This window comes from Ochotona princeps, chromosome 9, assembly GCF_030435755.1.
Source record: "Ochotona princeps isolate mOchPri1 chromosome 9, mOchPri1.hap1, whole genome shotgun sequence".
Taxonomy (NCBI): domain Eukaryota; kingdom Metazoa; phylum Chordata; class Mammalia; order Lagomorpha; family Ochotonidae; genus Ochotona; species Ochotona princeps.
The window spans coordinates 52,840,357-52,861,570 of NC_080840.1; the positions used below are offsets into that span (position 1 = coordinate 52,840,357).

At 42.8% G+C, this 21,214-nt stretch overlaps 1 protein-coding gene across 2 annotated transcripts in view; it reads left to right on the plus strand.

Moving 5' to 3' along the window:
* Positions 1–226: 226 nt before the first annotated feature.
* The window catches only part of SGK3 (serum/glucocorticoid regulated kinase family member 3), a 125,808-nt gene continuing 104,820 nt past the window's right edge, over positions 227–21,214 (plus strand). For both annotated transcript variants that reach the window (XM_058668697.1, XM_004588026.3), the window contains exon 1: positions 227–412. The gene's annotated coding sequence lies outside the window, so the exon portion shown is untranslated. The remainder of the gene's footprint in view (positions 413–21,214) is intronic.

Below are 21,214 nucleotides of genomic sequence, written 5' to 3' on the forward strand. Positions count from 1 at the left end.
GAACTTTGCTCATCGCGTGATCCCGGCAGCCGGCGCACGGCGGCCAGGCCTTTGGCGGGATATTCAGGGAAGAGAGACCAGGGCTGGTTTCCGGGCCGGGGGTGCGGGCCTGAGCTGGGGGCGCGCAGCCGGCAGCCCCTCGCGTGGTACGGGCCGCTGCCAGCCCGCGGGTCCCGGGCACTCACGCTCCCTCACTCCCCACCTCCCCGGCGCGGGGCCGCCGCCTTCCTCAGAGCCCTGCTGGCCACCGGGTTCTCCTCAGCCGTCCCGCGCACTCCGCGGGAGGAGCTGCCGACGGCCGTGACGCGTCAGGGAGGAAACGCCGGCGCCCGGCGGCCCTGTGGGGAAGGAGGAAGACCCGGCGCGCTCGGCTCCGCGCCCGCCGCGCCGGGAGGCAGCACCGCGGCGCCGGGTAGGTGCGGGCACGGGCGGGAGGGTCGGCGCCGTGGAGGCCGCAGTCGGAACCCCGGGGCAGGGGGAAAGGGGCGGGGCGAGGGCTGGCGGGGCCTCGCCTGCCGCCGCCTTCGGGAGCAAATGTGACTCTCCCGCGTCGTCCTCAGGAAGCCTCAGAGCTCCCGACTCCCGGAGAGTTTGTGGTCTTTGTTTTCTCCAGGTGAATTCAGCTTTTGCATGGCGAGTCCTAAACGACCGAGGGGTGTCGGTGAATGGACAGTGTGAACGCGCGCACGGTCTCAGGACCTAGAGGAGCAGGGCACGCGGAAGGGTGGCAGACCCTATCTGAAGTGGGTGTGGGTCAGCTGCGGCCGCGAAATGCCGGGCGTAGGGATCCTTAACCTGTTGTCAGTCGACCAGCAGGGCGAGACTTGACTGCCTTGGTTCAAGTTCTCTGAACCATTTCATGTGAATCCTGCTCTGTAAATTCTCAGCTTTAGGATTAGTGTGTGTCACGGGGAAGCGCTTTGAGATTTTATTTTCACTGGTGGTTACTGGGAAAGAAAAAAAAATAGATTTGCCTATTGAAACTTACACGGTTTCACTTAAATTTGCACGGTGGTTTCTGAACCACAAGTAAGATTTCAATTCTGCCCAAGAGACTATATAGGGTGCACTTGACATGCAAGACTAAATACAGAGCCCTGCAATTTCAAAACCGTTGTCAAGGTAAAAAATAGACTGCCGTATGTTTTAATTTTCTCCCTTCTCACTGGGTTGAGCTTTTCCCCAATCTGGAAAGTGTCTTTGTTATTTACCAGATACTCAGCTCTTACTGGACTTTTCCTAAGTGCTCTGTAAATAAATTCTTAACTCGAAATAATAAATGATAGCGGTTCTGGCTATTCAGCTACAGTCTGTACTTAAGTTCCCTACAATTTATTGCCAGAACTCCAGGGACGTTAGAGAAAGTCTCGGGCACATTTTAGTACTGGGTGTGCCTTCTGGCTCCCTTGGCCACCCCTCCCATAAGCTGCCACTCCTGCGGTCCCTGGGGGAAGGAAGTCTGGAGTTCTGGAAATGTGACATGTTCGAGGCAGGTCTGGGGCCGGATCCCTCCTGGCTTCTGTAAGATGGTCTTGTCTGCTGTTGTACCCGGCAGTTACCTCTGAACTTCCGCCTTCTCCTCCGCTGCCGCTGTGTGGAACCTCATGTCATTTTTGAAAGGAGCTTTGTTCCTAATTTCTTGGGCAGGTCTTATGACATCTCTTTTAGATTTAGATTTTAGATTTTTACAGGTCCATTTGGGTCCTGAAGATGTTCTACGAAATGGAATATTTTTGTAATGCGTCCAAATAAGAATGTACTGTAATTTTACTACTGTTTGTTGTTGCTGACTGCGTTACGGGATCAGCCTTGCAGATGTCCATTTTGTGATTTGCAGATGCAGGGACTACTTCTGCAGAGAAAAGTGTCCTCTTCCAAGGGACAGTGTAGCCACATTGATAGAGACCTGAAGTGGACCTGGTGCTTGCCATTATGGTTATAAATGGCAGGTCCAAATCACAACATCATGCTGGCTTTCTCCCTTCCTGTCTGGCTATGTAGAGATTTAAACTTAGTCACCTGGGAGGTGATGAAATGAGGCCATACGCCTGATTTAATAGGTGTGAAGTGCCTGGAACCAGGAAGCTTTGCTTTCCTCTGCTAGGTTTTATGGCCCAACAGGTATTAGTGGCGTTCAGGAGTTCTATGCAGGCAGCTGACACCTAACCCTCTCATGGATACAGGGTGCTTCCCAACAGACTCCTCTGCTCCTCACAGAGTCTCTCTGAGGCTGAGAGCTGGCATTCATGCCCGTTTTTACAGGTGAACTGAGACAGAGCAGTGTTGCAGTACATCAGCCAAGGTTGCACAGCCAGTGAGAGGCAGCCCTTGACGGCTGTAGGTGTGTCACTTGTGCCTGGAGTGCTCAGACCTCCCGTAGACATTTGTGCAATGGAAAACTTGCTTTTTCCAAACAGGCCTGTTAACCTAGCCTCCTAAGTGGTGCGTGCTTACGAGATTTGTAGGCTGTCTTATTTCAAACATCATCTAATACAACACCTTTTCTACAAGAGAGACAAGAATGTCCTTTGGATGTATTTTTAAGATTTATCTTCCCTGAGTTTTAATAAAGAAAATAGCTTTTTCCCCCCTTGTTGACGATCTTACCTTTGCTATGATTTTGAGAGAGTTTAGATTGGACACATGGTGGTGTTAATGTTTGTCATGATGGCTTTCCTAGAAGTTATTCAGGATTATGATCAAAATGCAATGATTATAGGTATTGGATTTTTTTAAATGTCTGCCATTACTATGTGGTCTTTTGGAAATGTTGCAAATTCTTTGTTAGGAAGGGTCTTTAAAAAAACAGAATGATTGGGCCCAGATGGTAGCCTAATGGCTAAAGTGAAGTCCTCGCCTTGCACGTGCCAGGATCCCATATGGGTGCCAGTTCTAATCCTGGTGGCCCTGCTTCCCAACCAACTCCCTGCCTGTGGCCTGGGAAAGCAGTCAAGGATGGCCCAAAGCCTTGGGACCCTGCACCCATGTGGGAGACCTGGAAGAGGCTCCTGGCTTCAGATCAGTTCAGTTCTGGCCATTGCGGCCACTTGGGGCATGAATCAATGAACGGAAGATCTTCTCTGTCTCCCCTCCTCTCTGTATATCTGACTTTCCAATAAAAATAAATAAATCTTAAAAAAAAAGAGTGATTTTCAAACATTTAAAGACTTTTAACAAGAAAATATGGCTTTCATGGGAGGACTTGAGGAGGGCTGTTGGGGAGAATGAAAGGTGGGCTGGCTTTTCCCCGGAGGGCTGTTAGGTGGTAAGGAGCCCTCAGAGAAGGCAATCTGCCTGCCAACAGTTTTTCTGTGTGGGATTTGACGAAAACACTTTGCAAACCTGCCTTGTTTCAGAAGCCGCTTCACCTTTTTCAGTCTTCATCTTTTTTTCTCTCTTTTTAAATTCATGTAAATTACTGACTAAACTGCTGATTCATGAAACTCAAATTATATAACGTGTTATTCCCGACTGAAGCGGCTCCCACAGTATTTGAGGCGACCTGGTGTCTCTGTTTTCCTTTACCATTTCCATTCCTTTTGGTGGAAACTTTATTCTCCTTTCACTTTTCTCCCTCCGCTTTCACAGAGAAAGTAGTGAATCTGGGAAAAGACAGTTCCACATTTTGTCATTCCTGTTAGTCTTTTAAAGTTAATGCTAGCGTCTGTTTCATTGTTGTTACAGAGGAAGACAAAGTGGAAATCAGATGTGGAAGACCAACACAGTTCACTGGCCAGTAACATGCTGTCTCCTGTCTGAAGCTGAACCAGATGGCTTTTAAAGGGAATTAGGCCAGGGTGCAGTAATTGTGCCCTTGTTCAGTTTTTTAGGTCCTTTCCTGTTTCACATAAATCTAAAAATTTGTCCATTCTGTAGCCCTGTTCTTTTAATATTCAATTCGTAATAGTCAGGCCTCAGATAAACCTCCTGGCTACAATATTGCCACTGTACAAAGCTCTTTTAATATGCAAGATCAAAATTGGGGCCAAGGAAGACAGTATGGTAGAGTGACATAGCAGGCTGATCCTCTGCCTGTCGTGCCAGCATCCCAAATGGGTGCCAGTTTGTGTCCTGGCTGCTCCACTTTCCATTCAACTCCCTGCGTGTGGCACAGGTAAGCAGGGGAGGATGGCCCAAGTCCTTGGGCCTCTTTACCCACGTGGGAAACCTGGAAGAAGCTCCTGGCTTGGATTGGCACAGCTCTGGCCATTATAGCCACTTGGGGAGTAAACCAGTTGATGGAAGATGTCTGTCTCTCATTCTGTAAAATCTGCCAATCATATCAGGAGCTTCCTCTGGGTTCCCTACATTGGTGCAGGATCCAAAGACTTGGGCCATCCAGTGTTGCTTTCTTAGGCTATCAGCAGGGAGATAGATTAGAAGTGGAACAGTCAGGACATGAACTGGTGCTCACATGGGATGCCGGCACATCATGTAGAGGTTTAGCATGCTATATCACAGCACTGGCCACCTAGTTGATTATTTTCTATTGTTTCAGTTACTATATGGTCCCTTTTTTTGTATCTTTTAGGTATAATTAAATCACCACAATAAGTCATTTCATAGAAAAATAACAGGAGAAAGTAAGAATCATCAGTAAGCCTATTAAGAATGAGTATTAGGATTTTACAGAATATCTATCTAGACTTTTATTTGGACAATATTTTTATTGTAATTAAAAACATTTTCTTCTACAGGCTTATTTTGCTAAAGAATCAGTTCTTATATAGCTAACCAATGTCATAATTCTATGCACCTGTGAACCAGTTATTTTACTGTATTTCCTGGCCACAAGCCATACCATAATCCTGGCTAACCCTCTTGGAAATTTGTAATAGTACTCATAAAATGGACCAGATGAAGGTGTGCAGATAGACTGACAAATCTATCCAGATCAACGTGAAGTACATATCCCATAACTGAGTTAGTCAGTATTTGTGTTTTAAATACATCTAAAATGCAAGATTTTTTTTAAAAAATAAATGAGAATATTTTAATATAATTAATTATTTTCACTAAAGGACAAACACAAACACTGTACTTGAATAAAGGAAAAAGGATCTGCTCTGAAGTTTAGTTCGAAATTAGAACAGCAGGGACTGTCTGCCATTGTCTGTACCAGCAATGTCAGGACCCAGTTAAATAACAGAATCATGGACTTATGACTGCCTATAAAGTACTATGCTATTATTGTAATAATATGGGGGAAATAAGTTGGGGGGAGGGAATATAGGAAGGGGGTAGAGCAAATCCCAGAGTCCAAGGAATTATACCATTAAATTAAAAATAAAAGAGAGAAAAAAAGGAAAAAAATAAAATAGAAGACAAATAAAAAACAATTTTAATTGGATGAAAATATCAACATGATTTTATCATATTTTGCTTATATGTGCAGAATCATTATCCTATAAATACATGTAATTAAGATAGTAAGAAAATAATACATTTAAAATTTTAGTTTATTAAAAAATAAGAAATTAGATTAGCAGGAACTGACTTTGTGGCATAGCAGTGTAGTGGGTTAAGTTGCCCCCTGAGATGCCAGCATCCCTTATGGATGCCATTTCAAGTCTTGGCTGCTCTGCTTCTGATCTAACTCCCTAATGTGGCCCTGGGAAAGGCAAAGGAAGATGTCATGCAGCCATATGGAGAGTGAGCCAGCAGGTGGAAGATCTCTCTGTGTCTCTCCTTTCTCTCTTTGTAACTCTGACTTTCAAATAAATTCATCTTGAAATTAAAAAAATTTTTTTTTGAAAATTAGAGCAGTTGAAAAAACAATTTAAAAACAGCTGAATTTGAGATATTTTGAAATATCTAAGGAGAAATACATTTTAAAAATATTCTAAGGAGCTTGGCACAGTAGCATAGCTGCAAAAGTCCTCCCTTTGCATGCGCCAGGATCCCATATGGGTGCCGGTTCTAATGCCTGCTTTCCATCCAGCTCCCTGCTTGTGGCCTGGGAAAGCAGTCGAGGATGGCCCAAGCTTTGGGCCCCTGCACCCTCGTGGGGGACCCCCGAAGAGGCTTCTGGCTTTGGATTGGCTCAGCTCTGGCTGTTGCAGCCACTTGGGGAGTGAATCATCGGATGGAAGATCTTCCTCTGTCTCTCCTCCTCTCTGTATATCTGCCTTTCCAATTAAAAAAAAAATTTAAAAATAATCTAAGGATAAGTCATCGGTTTAGCAACTGTTGCCCCTGCAGGTGGAACTAGACAACCTTAAAGTTTACTAGCCTATTATTGGATTCCTTAGGGTTAGTAAGACTTTTAATTTCATGCATACAGTCCCGCTTTACGTGTTAATATCACTAGTTTTCCCAAATAACATCTGCCCCTACTAACACCCCTGTATCTCCTTTTCTCCTCCCATGGTTCATGTGTACAAAGCACAGCCCACACTTGCCTTCCATGTCCTTTTTACCTTCCATTGTTTTTGAGATTTCAATTAAAAAAAGAAAAGTGAAAAAGAATCCTTTTTTTTTTCGTTTCCAGCTCTTGAATCAAGGAAAATTCTTTTTGCCCTCTCTTCCCTTTTGTCTTAAGCCAAAAAGTAAAAAAAAATCCTAATCATAGAGATACATTTAAACCTAGGCCTTTAATAAGGAAAAGGAAGCCTTTTAGTTTGGGAGGAAAGGTAGACATTATGAAAAACTACTGGTCTCAACCTTCAGAGCCCTTGGGAATACCCAGTAATTCCTCTTGACATACTCACAGAGGTCCCCACCCATCTCCTTTTCTCTAAATAAGCTGTTCTGCTGTAAGCATTGGCATAAACTGAAAATTAATATGATTTATAATGTTTTTGTTTGGCCCATTTCAACAGTATTGTTTGTGTGTGTGTTCTTTTAAGTCTACTTGAAAGGGAAGAAGAAAGGGGGACAGAGAGAATCAGAGGAAAGGAGAGAGAGTGGAAGAAAGAAAAAGAGAAAGATAATACTCCCATTTACTAGTTTACTTCCTGGAAGCCTTTGGTGGTTCCTGGCTGGGCCAGGGATCAAACCAGTAATGGGGAACTGAATCCAAGCCTCCCAAGTGGTGGTAGGAACCAGTCACTTGAAGTGTCGTTTCCGTGTACCAGGCTCTGTCACGGCAGCAAGCTGGCATCCTGACTGGAGCTGGGTATTGAACCCAGATACTCTGATATAAGTTATGGGGCACAGGAGTGGGTGTTTGGCCTAGCCATGAAGACACCTCTTTTTTTTTTCCCTCTATTGAAGATGACAGCATGTTGTAAGTTGAATTGAGTGTTTCAGTCTCCAAAGGTAACTCTCAGTTATGACCACTTTACTTTTTGGAAATTCCATCCAGTGTTCTAAATATGTCTTAAAAACAGCATTTTTGTTTTCCATCAAGTCAAAGACTAAGATGACAGTCTTAGGCCAAAGATGAGCAGTCTTTGAGAAGTAATGTGTCAAGATTCCAAACCTTTTCCTTCCAGACTTTCACCTGTAAAGATGTACACAGTGAGAACTGGGATTGCCTGGAACCATTGGGCAGTAAAGAGCAGGCAGGCCTCTGCTGGGGAGGTTGATACTCAGGCCAGATGGCTCACCTGGAAAGGTGCGTGTGTCAGCAGTTAGAGGGAGCTTTGTACCAAGAGAATAGCTACTTCAGCTGCACCGAGAGTAAAGGTCTACTTTTTCATAAGTACTCATGGAAACAGTATCAAAAAGATGTTTTCGAGCAGTCTCTCAACAGCTTGCAAAATTCATGATGGTTTAAACATAAAAGTGCTGCATTATTCATTTGCTCTAGAATCATTGCTTGTAAACAGAATTAACTTTACTGTTATTTTTTTTTAATTAAATGAAACACTGAGCACTGGCCCCTCCAAAATTGTTTTTATTTTTTGTAATTAAAGCTGTGCAGAGCTGACAGTTCTGTTCTGGTACAAGCACAATTCCCTCCTTTCTGATTTTCTTACTAATATTTTGTTTGTTTGAGAGGAAGAAAGGTAGGGGACATGGAGAAGAGCACTCCTGTCTTCTAGTTCATTCCCCAGATGCCCACCAATTGGAAATGCAGTCCAGGTCTTCCATGTGAGTGTCAGGAAGCCAGTTGTTTGAACCATTACTGCCACATCCCTGGGTCAGTGTTGGATAGAGGCTTGAATAAGGAGCTAGGGCTTGAAGTTTGAACTCAGATACTCAAATATGGGACACAGGTTAAATAGCATCCTGTTCTTTTTCTTTAAACTTTGATTTACTTGAAAGGCAGGGAGAGAGAGAGTGAAAGGGGAGGAAGGAAAGAGATAGGGAAGGAGAGAGAGAGAGAGAAGAGAGAAAGAAGAAAGAGAGAGAAAGAGAGAGAGAGAGAGAGAGAGAGAGAGAGAGAGAGAGAGAGAGAGGAGAGAGGGAGAGGAGAGAGAAATTTTTATTCTGTGGACTACTTCTCAAATGTCTGCATATCCAGGGCTGGTCCAGGCTAAAGCCAGGAGGCTCCATCCAGGTTTTCCATGGAAGTGATGGGGACTCATTGCCTGAGTATCATCTGCTGTCTCCTGGAATGCACGTTATTAGGAAGCTTAATCAGAAGCAGTGCATCTGGGACTTGAACCTGGCCCTCTATTATGGGATGTGGGCATCCCAAGCAGTGATGTAAATCTGCTTTATCAAATTCCTGCACATTAACTGACACCTTATTTGTGAGGCTAAACACCTGCTCTATTTCATTATTGTTATTATTAATGAAAGATAAGACAGTTCAATGTTTTAAAGAGAGGGAGTTTTTAAGGTTTATAAGGCTATGCTCATTGACCCATTGCATTTTTGTCTCCTCTTTATTTTTTATTTTTGAAGATTTATTTGTTTACTTGAAAGGCAAAATTAGAGAGGGGAAGAGATACAGAGAGAGAGATCTTCCATCTGCTGGTTCACTCCCTAAACGAAACAGCTGCAACAGGCAGGGCTAGGTCAGGATCTAGGAGCTTCATCTGCTTCTCCCAAGTGGGTACAGGGGCTGAAGCACTTGGGTCATCCTCCGTTGCTTTCCCAGGTGCATCAACAGAGAGCTGGATCAGAAGTGGAGCAACTGAGTTTTGACCCAGTGCATCTGGGGTGCTGGCATTGCTGACAGTCTTAACTGGCTGTGCCACACAGCATGAACCCTGTGTTCCCTTTAGATTTCTGTATTTCTTCTCCCTCCCAGGTAATATTAACATCATTTATTTCTGCTCATCTTTTTAAAAGTCCATTTAAGTGTAGAAATAAACTTACTGTCACATTGAAATTACTTATTGTTTTTATTGGACATTTTGGGTCTAAAAATTTGCCTGTGGAATGCAGGACATTGCACACAAAATGCTACATCTGTGTAACAAGACAAGATAAAAAATAAGACTGAATTTTTGCTTTGCTTCTCTGTGTGAATAGACTCTGGAAAGATACATCTGAAATTAACAGGGTTTCTCGTAAGTTGAAGGAGGAGAACTGGGTAGATAGAGCACTGTGGGAGGCATACTTTTACTGAGTCCTTGAGATTATTTTTGGCTTTTGGAACCATGTGAATATGTAATCCACTGTTAAAATAATTTTTTAAAATAATGCCCTTGGGTTACTTGATGTTTCAAACATAGATCTACATGTGTATCTGGTGTCCGTTTTTCTGCATTAAGCAGTGAAGTAGTTTTAAATCTTTGTGTAAGAATCATGCATAGTCTAGTCTCAAAGGACTAAAAGTATTTTGCTGGCACCTTGCCATGACTTTTTCCCCTTCAGCTCTCAAATGCTATGACTAAGATTCATTATGAAGCCTTCCATTAGAAAATTCTGATGCTGCAAATACAGCCAAATGTGAAGTTATTGTTGGCTTGTAGAGAGAGAGATTTAATTGAAATTATACACAGTATTTTGCCAACTGGATTCTCAGTTGTTTCCTAATAAAACCATTAGATAATGCCCCGTAATTAGTGCAGAGTCAGTTTATTTTTCCCCATAATATCTTCTGTCTTATCATCCTGATTGTAATTTACTTACTTCAGATTATGAGTTTGGTGCTTTTAGAAAATAAGGGTTGATTTACTTTTAGTATTTGGATAATGTTACCCTTTTAAATTATACACATGAAGGCAAATTTTTTTATCATGATTTTTAAAGTTTACATCATTTGTGATCTCTATTTTACCTTGTCAAGAGCAACCTGAAGGGAATGAACAGTTAGTGACTGCCTGCTGTTTTGTGGATGCTTTATAGACATTATTTTATTAAATACTCATAATAACTCTGTGGGGTACGTGGGGAGTTTCATTTTATATATGGCAAAATTGAGTGTGGTGTATATGGCCAACACAGGGCAGATCTGATCTGAACAGGTTTCTAGAAGTTCCCTGGTGCTATTGTTAAGGTGGTAAAAGCTGACACTTCTGAAAGAGTTTCATCAGAAACAATAGGCAGATTTGATTTCCACATCATCCAGACTGCCATATGCTAAGGACGGAGTGGCTTAATGAATTAGAAAACTTGCTTTTAAGTTTTACTTTATTATTCTAAAGTAATACTAATGTTTTAATAAAAAAATGGGTACCTGATTTCAAGAAAGCTTTAAATACCGTGTATTCCATGCCTGACAGAAAGACTCAAATGTCCCAATTTAAAAGCTTATTGGAAATTTGAATGTCTTACGTTGTTATTTTTCAGAACTAACAAACTCCTTCTGTTGGCAGCCAAAGTCCAGTGAACTTTGCCAACAACAACACATATTGTTGTCATATTATAGAACCCCTAATGATAGTAACCAGTACCACTTATATTAGTCCTTGGAAACAGAGAAATTTGTTTGTTGATTTTTGCTAAGTTTAGCTGATGTAGGTCTATTGTATGTCTTACCAGATCATAGGATAAACTGCTAGTAACCAACTAATGACAGAACCCTTTAGGTCTGAATTCTTATATACTACCATGTCTCATGATTATGTATTAAAATCTATTTTATTTTCTGAGCAAGATAGTACTATGGTCTGAAGATGTCCCCAAAAGTTAATGTGTTGCAAACTTAATCTTCACTGCAGTTGTGTTGGGAGGTAGGACCCTCTGGGAGGTTAAGTGATGAGGTTTCTGCTGATGAATGGATAAAAATATTGTGAAAAGATACCATTGGGTCACAGGAATTATTTAGCCTAGACATTAATTTAGCTACATCCTATGTTGGAGTACCTGGTTTGATTCCCAGCTCCAACTCCTGATGCCAGCCAGTCTCCTCCTAATGTAGACTGTGGGCGGCAGTGGTAAAGACTCAAGTCACTGGGTTCCTGCCACCCACACGGGAGACGTGGATTGAGTTCTCAGCTCCCAGCTCTGGTCTGGCCCAAGTCTGACCATGTGGGCATGTGTGTGGAGTGAGTCAGCAGAAGCAAGTTCTCTGTAAATATCTGACTCTTCCTCTTGGTCTCTGCTGTCAAATACATTTAAAAATGGAGTAAAATTAAAAAGGCTATGGGGATGGTGTTGTTCTCCCCTGCTGCTCTGCACAGCATTTGTCTCTTCTTCATTTGTCCTTTCTAGCCCCAACCCTATGAAGATGCAGCGAGGAAGCCCTGACCAGCTGCTTGGTTTTGCATTTGGTCTTCAGAGCTAACATGGTGCTCTCTATAAGTCACTTGGTTTCATGCTTTACTGTAACAACAACAGCAAAAAATAAACAAGAAAAAATAATTTATATACTGTTAAATTCGCCTTATTAAATCGTAGTCCAATGGTTTAGTCACAGAATTGTGAAGAAACTACCACTATCTGATTTCAAACCGTTTAGTACCCTAAAAAGAAACTCTGAACCCATTTTCAGCTATTGTCATCCCTCCCAAATCCCATCCCCTACAATGACAAATAAATATTGTTTATATATATATGTGTGTGTGCTTATTCTGGACATACCATTTTAAAAATGGGATCAGATAGTAGGTGGCATTTCATTCGGTTTTGTTCATGAAAAATTTTCTATTGTGTGGATATACCTTAGTTTTGTGTATTCATCTGTCTATAGATGTTCAGGTTATTTCTATTTTTGGTTATTATGGATAATGTTATGAATATTTATGTGTAATTTTTTGTGCACACATGGTGTCGTCTCTGTTAGAAGTACCCTGGGAGCAGATTTGCTGAGTTATGCAAATCTGCAAGTCATGCAAAACTTTAGTTGATCTTTTTGATGAGTCACCAAACTGTTTTCTAGATTGTCTGCCAAAAAGTACAGTCCTGTCATGAAAGTATGAGGATTCAGACTTCTCCACCTGCTCACCATCACTTACTGTCGGCATTTTGCTTACTCATTTTAGTGGATATGAAGTGGTTTCTCGATGATGTTTTGATTTACCTTCCCTAGTGACTATTGATGTTTAATATCTTCTCATGTGTTTATTAGCAGTTATGTATCTTATCTGGAGAAATATCTACTCGAATCCTTTCCTCAGTTTTTAATTGGGTTATCTTCTTGTTGTTCAACTATAAAAGTTCTTAATATATTTTAAAGAGGTTCCCATTATCAGTTAAATAATTTGCAAATATTTTCTTCCATTTTATGGGATTTTTTTCTTAATAAATTTTAAAAGATTTATTTATTTTATCAGAAAGGCAGATTTACAGAGAGAAAGAGAGACGGAAAGAAAGAACTTCCATCCACTGGTTCACTCCCCAAATGGCTACGATGGTCAGAGATGAGTCAATCTGAAGCCAGGTGCTTCTTCTAGGTCTTCCACACAGGTGCAGGGTCCCAAGGCTTTGGCCCATTCTTTACTGCTTTCCCAGGCCATATGCAGGGAGCTGGATGGGAAGCGGAGCAGCTGGGACACGAACCAGCGCCCATATGGGATTCTGAGTATGTAAGGTGAGGATTTAGCTGCTGAGCCATCATGCCAGGCCTTTGATGACTTTTTTAAAGTAAATTTTTAAATTCTTTCTCAGGTGTGTCAAATCATCTAAGAAATCATTATCTAACCAAAGATTACAGTGATTTGCTTTTATTTTCTTCTAAGTGTCTTATTATTTGAACTTCTACTTTTAGATGCATAACCTATTTTGAACTAAGTTTTGTTTATGATGTGCACTTAAGCAAGGGTGCTCCATTTATTTTTCTTTCTTTTTTTTTTTTAAAGATTTATCTTATTTTTATTACAAAGTCAGATATACTGAGAGGAGGAGAGATAGAGAGGAAGTGGAGCTGCCGGGATTAGAACCAGCGTCCATATGGGATCAAGGTGAGGACCTTAGCCACTAGGCCACGCTGCCGAGCCCTCCATTTATTTTTCATATGGATATCATGCTGTCAGTTGTTGCCTGTGCTTTGTTGCATTGAATTGTCTTTGTATCCATGTTGAAAAATCACTGACAGGAAATATAAAAGATTTCTACGCTCTAAATTATAGGTCACTGATCTGTTTGTCTAGCTAACTGCCAGTGTCACATTGTCTTAATCAGCTTAAAATAGCTTTGTGGTAAGTGTGAAATCAGGAAGTATGAGTTGTCCAACTTTGTTCTTTTTCAAGATTACTTTGTTTTGGATTTGTTGTATTTACATATGAATTTTATTAAAGATTTATTTATTCCAAAGTCAGAATGACAGAAGATATGGGAGAGACAGAATGAAAGGGATTCATTCTGTCCACTGGTTCATTCCATGAATGTCTGCAATAGCTAGAATTAGGCCAGGCTGAAGCCAGGAGCAGGGATCTTGCTATGAATCTCCTGCAGTGGTAGGCAGGACACAAGGGCAAATATCTACACCTCCCAGGTACAGAGGTAGGAAGTTAGGTTGGAAGTGTGGAGTTGCAGAGACTTGAACTAGCCCTATAATGATAGGATGTAAGCATTTCCAGCAGTTGCTTAACCCGTATGAATTGTAGGATAAGCTTGTCAAAGTTGAGCAAAAAAGTAACTGAAATTTTAGAACTTTATTTATTGACCAGGCAGAGAGACGGGGGAAGACAGGGACAGAGATCTTTTATCCCAAATGCTTAAAATAGCTCCGTTTGGGCAAAGCCAAAGTCAGTAGCCCTGAGTCCAATCTGGGTCTCTCATGCAAGTGGAAGAGTTCTAAATACTTGCTGCCTCCCAGGGCGTGAATAGCAGTAAGCTGCAGCCAGAAGCCAAGCCAGGACTCATTCTGGCATGAAATGTGGCGATCTCAACTGGTGCACCCAGTGTCCATCCCTTAACCTGGATTTTCATAGGCATTGCTGTGGTGCTATTATAAATGGAATTATTTTCTCACTATATTTTGAATTTTCTCATTGCTGCTAATGGAAACAAAATTGATTTTGAATATTGATCTTGTATTCTTCAGCCATGCTGAACTCATTTCTTTAGTTGAATAATTTTTGATATATTCCTGAAGATTTTCTGTATATAAGATCTTACTATCTGCTCATAGAAACGGTTTTTTCTTTGTCAATTTAGATGTATTTTATTTGCTTGTTTTTCTCTTGCCTAATTGCTCTACTACAGCCTCTACTACAATGTTGAATAGAAATGAAGAGAACTAATATGCTTGTCTTGTTCCAATTTCTGGAGAAAGCATTCAGGTTTTTTTTTTTACTGTCTGATGTTAGCTGTGGGTTTTATTTTCTCTGTTGCTTTTCTCCTTTATTCATCTAATCTCTAGTGATTATTTCTTCCTTCTTTCTGTTTTCTTTCAATTTAGCTTGGTATTCTTTTTTTTAAAAATAAATTAACCTATGTAAGGGAGGGAGCAAGAGCTCCCATCTGCTCACTTATTGCCTCAGCAGCCAAGTTTGGATTGGGCCTAAATACAGGAGCTAGGAATTCAATCCAGGTCTCCCACAATTGCTTGGCAATTACTGCTGCTTTCCAGGATACGCATTAGCAGGAAGCTGGAATTTAAAGTGGAGCTGGTAGGCTGTAACACCCACCTGCTCATGTGAGAGCTGGAATTGGGGATGGGCCAGCCTGGGCTAAGCCATAGCAACCAATGCACGTGAGAGAATCTAGGCTGAGGACAAACATGGTAGGGCGTTTGTAGGGAGGGGTTGCTCTGACGAGGCCATAGCACACACTGATGTGCATGAGAATGGGTGATGGGAATGGACTGAATTGGTCTAGGTTGCAGCACCCTTTGGCATGTGTGACAGCTAGGACATAGGGTAGGACTGACCAGGAACTGCATCCACTGTTTTATGTGTTGGCTGGTATAGGGGGTGGCTGAACTCAACCCTACATCAACTGGTACAATCGAAAGCAAGGTCTGAGAATTTCCCAGGTGAAATTTCTTAGGGGGCTTCACAACTCGACCACTGTGTTTGATCCCTGACCTCAGGGAAAATCACACAAACATGTAGTCTGACACTGGAACACATGTTGCAGGACTGGGCCACTTTGTTGACCCTTGTGCAAGAATGGAAAACATGCTCAGATGAACAAAAAAGACAAGACAGCCAAGTCATCTAAGCCCAAAGAAGACTTCTGGTACTTCATCAAAAGATGGAAGAAAGGACAGGATGAACAGCATTCCAAGCCAGGCTCTATAATAAGCACTTAGGTCTGTGGACACACTGAGGAAGACAAGGACAGCCTACAGGCTTCAAAGTTTCTCACTTCTGGTGTCATGAAGCCAACAACTTCTCAGAAAAATCAAGACCACTCAAGTAACACCCTTGGAACATTCTTCCCCACATCGGGGGCCTCAAAGGTGACATCAGGTGACTGTCTCTGTCCCCGAGTAGGGACATTGATGTAGTAAGGCAGCAAGGAGCAGCATTCTGTCCCCTCCTTTTCCCACTGGTGGACACAGGAGAGAAAATTGAAACATCTGTCTCACTCAACTTCCCCCACATCCTGATTCTCTCCATCTTAATCAGAGGCCCACATGGGTCTGGGACCTCTTCACATTTGTAATAAATATTAAAATTTTTAAAATTAATTAAACCTAAGGAGAAGAAAGCAGAGCTGTGACTCAAACTCAGGCACTCTGTTACAGGATGCAGATGTCCTAAACCAGTGACCCAACTGCTGTGCTAAACACCAGTCCCATGAATGTGAGCACATTTACCTGCTTCTTAACACTAGGCCAAATACCTACCTCCTTTTGTGTTTTTCTTTTATACACTTTATTTACATGAAATGCAGAAAATGAAAAGGAGAGTGATGCAGAGACAGAAATCTTCCATTTGTTGGATCACTTCCCAAATGCCTACAAAAGCCCGGGTTGAACCAGGCCAAAATCAGGAGCTAATAACTCAATCCTACGTGGTGGCAGGGACACAGCTACTGGAGCTGTCACTTTCTGTCTCTAAGGGTGTGCATGAGCAGGAAGGTGTGCTTGGGTGTGGAGCTGGATCAAAGCCAGTAGAAGCCAGGAGCCAGGAGCTTCATTTGGGTCTCTTATATGGGTGGCAGGGGACCGATCACTTGCTTTCCTCAGGCATGTTAGCAGGGTTCTAGAATGGAAATGGAGCAGCTGAGACTAGAACTGGCAACCCTATGGGATGCTGGTATTGCAGGTAGTGGCTTCACTCACTATACCATAATGCCAAACATTCTATTCTTAGTTCTTCAGGTGCATTTAGTTTTATTTGAAAGGGAAATTTAAAGAAAGAAGGAGAGACAGGAGAGAAAGATCTTCCATCTGCAGAATCACTCCCTAAATGGCTGCATTGGACAGAATTGAGCTGGTCTGAAGCCAGGCTCCTCCTCTGGGTGTCCCATCTGATTGGTTACAGGAGTCCAAGGACTTGAGTCATCTGCTGCTGCTTTCCCAGGTCATAAGCAGGGAGCTGGATCAGAAGTGGAGTAGCTTGGGCCCGGCGTGGTGGCCTGGTGGCTAAAGTCCTCGCCTTGCACACACCGGGATCCCATATGGGCACTGGTTTTAATCCTAGCAGCTTCACTTCCCATATCTGACTTTGCAATAAAAATAAATAAATCTTAAAAAAAAATAAGAAGTGGAGTAGCCTGGACATGAACTCATGTCTATATGGGATGCTGACACTGCAGGTTGAGGATTAGCTTACTAATTCGGCTACTGCTCCAGCGCTTATAATTTCTTTAGAGAGTTCTTCTTTAATCTGTTGGTTACTTGAAAATGTGGTGCTTTATTTCCTCGGATTGTGATTTTGCCAGATTTCTTTTAAAAATTATTATTTTTGAAAGATTTAATATTTTACTTAAAAAATTACAGAAAGAGAGAGATCTTCCAACTGTTGATTGACTCCCTAAATGGCTGCACTGGCCAGAGATGGGCCACTCTGAAGTGTGAGCCAGGAATTTCTTTTAGGTCTTCTACAAGGTTGTAGAAGCACCAGGCTCTAGCAGCCAGGACTAGACCTAGCTCCCACATGGGATGCCAGCTGTTGCAGCTGGAGGATTAACTTCCTACACCCCCACGCCACACCCTAAATTACTTTCATATGAAAAGAAACTACTTGCGATGCCTGCATCCCAGCCTCACTGGTTTTAAGTGGAGTCCCAGTTCCTTTCCTGATACCAACTACCTGCTGAAAATACAACTCTTGGAAGCAGCAAGTGATAGCTTTAGTACTTAGGTCCTCACCACTCATGAGGAAGATTGGATTGAGTTCTTGAGTTCTTGGCTCCTGGCCTGGCTTGGCCTGGCCCAGCCACAGCTGTCACAGGCATTTGAGGAATGGACTAGTAGATGAGCAATCTCTGTCTTACCTCCAAGTCAGTTTCTTTCTGCCTTTCAAATAAGTGAAATAAATAAGAAATGTTTTTAAAACTCCATCACCATAATCTTTAAACCCCCTTTGTCAAGTAAGGCAGCAGTGACAGATTCTGGGCACTGTGGCATAGATGTATTTGAAGGATCATTATTCTGCCTGCTGCACCCTTCATTTCTCTTACACTTTCTGAACTATCACTATGAACATTATTACCTGCCTGAATTTTCTTGTAGTCATTTCCCCTAAAGAATCCTTTGTTTCTACAATTCCAGACAGCTTGGTTCAGGTGAGGTGGTTCTTGGTTGTGTGGACAGCCTCTTCTTTTGGGTGATGGTGCCTTGAATTTCCTTGGAGAGTTTGACCATTCCTCCTTTTCATTGTAGATTGGCCATCTCAGGGATGACCCTTGATGTAGGCTTAGGCAACACAAAGGTCAGCGTTGGGGACATGACATTTCGGCAGGCCATTAGACACATTCCTGGAGTCAGCAGGTGATGGCTTAAGTGATTTGGTTCCTGCCACTCATGTGGGAGGACTTGGATTGAGTTCCTAGTTCCTGGCTTCAGTGTGCTGTGGCTCAGCTCTGGCTGTTGTGGGCATTTGGGGAGCGAACCAGAGGATGAAAGATCTCTTCTCCCCCTCCCTCTGTGCCTCCTCTCTCTCTGCCGTTCAAATAAATAAAAGATTTAAAAAGAAAAAAGATATACCCCTGAGATTTTGTTGGAGCCACTGAGAAGGAAGCATTTCTCTTTCTACTATAGGATGGCAGCTCAAGAGGGGATAGGGGAAGCGGCTATCTTTCTTTCACTAGGGTGGAAAAGAGCCAAGAATGTCTGCCAGCAAAGACCAAAGCAGACCTTAAAAAAGGAAGCCAGTAGATTCCTGATGACTTAGTTTGAGCTCCAAGATCCAGAATTGCCTTCAGCCTGATATGCGCCTGGTCTTTTAAATTATGTGAAGTAATAAATTTTCTTTAGCAGAGTGAAGTTGGATTAGCCTTTGTTTAAACAGTGTGAGTAAAGGGGAATGACAGGGTTTATATGGCCAGATCATATAGTCATATAGCCTGTGTCTTCACTAAGATTTTGTTGAATGACCTGATACTCTTGGTGAGGTTTGTTTATGTCTCTTGAGTTTATGTGAAGGCCTGAAAACTGCTACAACTTAACAAAAGGACCTCTTGGTAACAATACATTTTGTTTCAGTGGTAGGCCATTGCTTTTTAATGTTTTAACGGATGATTCTGTGCCACTCCACAAGAGATTTGTCTGGTTGGTTTGCGGGTATAGGCAGGATGTGAGCAGGGCGGGATTCAAACAGTGTTTGGTACCCAAGAAGGTTCAGCAGCCCTGCCCACTTTTCTTCTACTCATTGCAAGGGTTAGTCTGTTCTTAGGTGAGGGACTCTTGAGTATAAACATGACTTGCATCGAGGATTCCCACCACGTTTGAGGAAAATTGACATGGTGAACACAAGGCACCCAACAGAAAAATGTGTAAGAAAACCTGAAAGGGAAAAATAGAGACTTTTGGACAAGCATAAAGATATTACATTAATTATAGGGGCAAAAGATGGGAATCTTGGGAATTGCTAAACATTAAAAAGTGTTTTTGGGGGTTGGACATTTAGCATGGTTATTAATGCAGCCATAATCCATATCAGAGAGCCTGGATTTAACTCCTGTTCCTGGCTTGTGCCTGCAGCCTCCCAGTATTGCAGACCATGGGAGGCAGAAGTGGTAGCTCCAGTGGTTGGTTTCTTGCCTTCTGTGTGAGAGACCTGGATTGAGTTCCTGGCTTCTGAGTTTACCCTTTGCTCAGCCTTAGCCATTGTGAGTACTTGGGGAGTGCTCTTATTCTGTCTCTGCATCTCCAAAACAAAAGGATCCGTTGCTTTCTGATGTGATTTAGCATTTCAACCTCTCTCAGGGGTCTTCTGTCCAGCAGGCTGGAGACCACCAAGGGGTGAGGTGACAGTACTCTTCTGCTGCATAAACACTGGAGACAAACTGCTGGTGAAGGATGTCCATTTATTTGAGAGAAGTCACAAGCTTTTACAGGAGAAGGGAGCAGGCAGAAGGGTGGTCCCAACAGTACTTCCAGCTAACAATGACATTGCATTGTGACTGGTTAACAGATATGTCTATCTCTCTGAACCCTCCAATGAAGTTAAAGGTCAGGAATACCAGGAAGTTGTGTCTCAGGCCAAATTAGTTAGCTGCTGAAAAGCAGGAAAAATGTAACATTTGCCTTCCCAGAGTTGTTTACAGAGGAATTCCTAGCACAGCTCCTTAAAGGAGCAGAGACTGGGATGCAGCACATCACTCTTGTCTCATGCCTGCAAACAGACCATGTTGGGGCCTCAGCCAAGGACACAATGTGCAATGTGCTATCAGCTTCCCATATGGGCTAGGCAGGCGGAGATCCAGTGGCGATCTCCCGCAAACCTCTCTTCTAACCACCAGCATTTAGGCCAGCTGAAGGCCTGCACCTGGACTTGGACCTGAGCTGAAAGCTTCCTAGAAGAACTGATCTGCGCCACAGCTCCCAAAAGGAGAAAATGTCATTATGGAAAGGCCCAAGGAATTGGGCATGATTAGGCCAGAAACTGAGCAGCGCAGTCAAGCAACCTGAACCTCCAAGGACCCCCATCCAGGCCACCTGTGTGATTCGTAATGAGGTCTAGTTCTTGGGATCTGGTCATGCATTGTGAACCATGGGGCAGGATGGCAGGATCTAGTGTTTCCACTGGACCTTCTGACAGTGGTATCCAGGTCACACGTGTGTTGAGAGATCATACTCCATGTCTGCATTTTGGTCCTGCACATGGCTCAGAGCCTTACCCCTGGAGTGCCATCCAGAATCCTTTTTCACTCAGGATAATCTTGATAATTCTCAAGTCACTTTTCCTTTTAACCTTCCAGAGGAACTTCAAGTATGATATGACTACTTGCTCAGACTGGAGCATGCTGAGCCCCAGTTCTGTACAGAAGGATGCAGAACAGCAGAACTGTGATCCTTCTTGGGGGAGCATCCATTTAACTGTCATATTTGAAAGAAAAGGGTCATTCACTATGAACCATCTTCTCTCCCTCAGAAACATGGAAGAGAAGATGACCAGGCGTGGGGGATAGGTTCCCCAGGTAGTGCCCAAGGAGTCCTCTCCTCTCCTGGCAGGCTCCAGCCTTTCTTTAGGTTCGCTTGTGCTTTGTGCAGGTGGCTTTGGAAGGCCAGGATGCTACCAATACCCTGTTGACCCTTACAGAGAATCTCCAGGTACTTGGGCCTCTTCTGTCTTTTGGTGAACCAAGGCCTCAGGCACACAACAGACCTCCTGCCTGGCTCCCACCTGCAGTTGTTTGAGTCCATATCTGGTTATTCCTACATACCATGTTGTCAGGGTCCATGAGCCTCAGAGGTGGGTCTTGTCCTTCACTGACAATTGAGGGGAATATTGGATGTGGTCACTCTAAGCTCTGTTGCAGTGTCCTTCACTATAGACGGGGATCTCCCTGCTGCACCAGAGAGCTCAGAACCAGTCCCTCCTGTACATGTGAAATTGTGTTGGCTTTGAGCCTCTCTCTATCTTCCCTC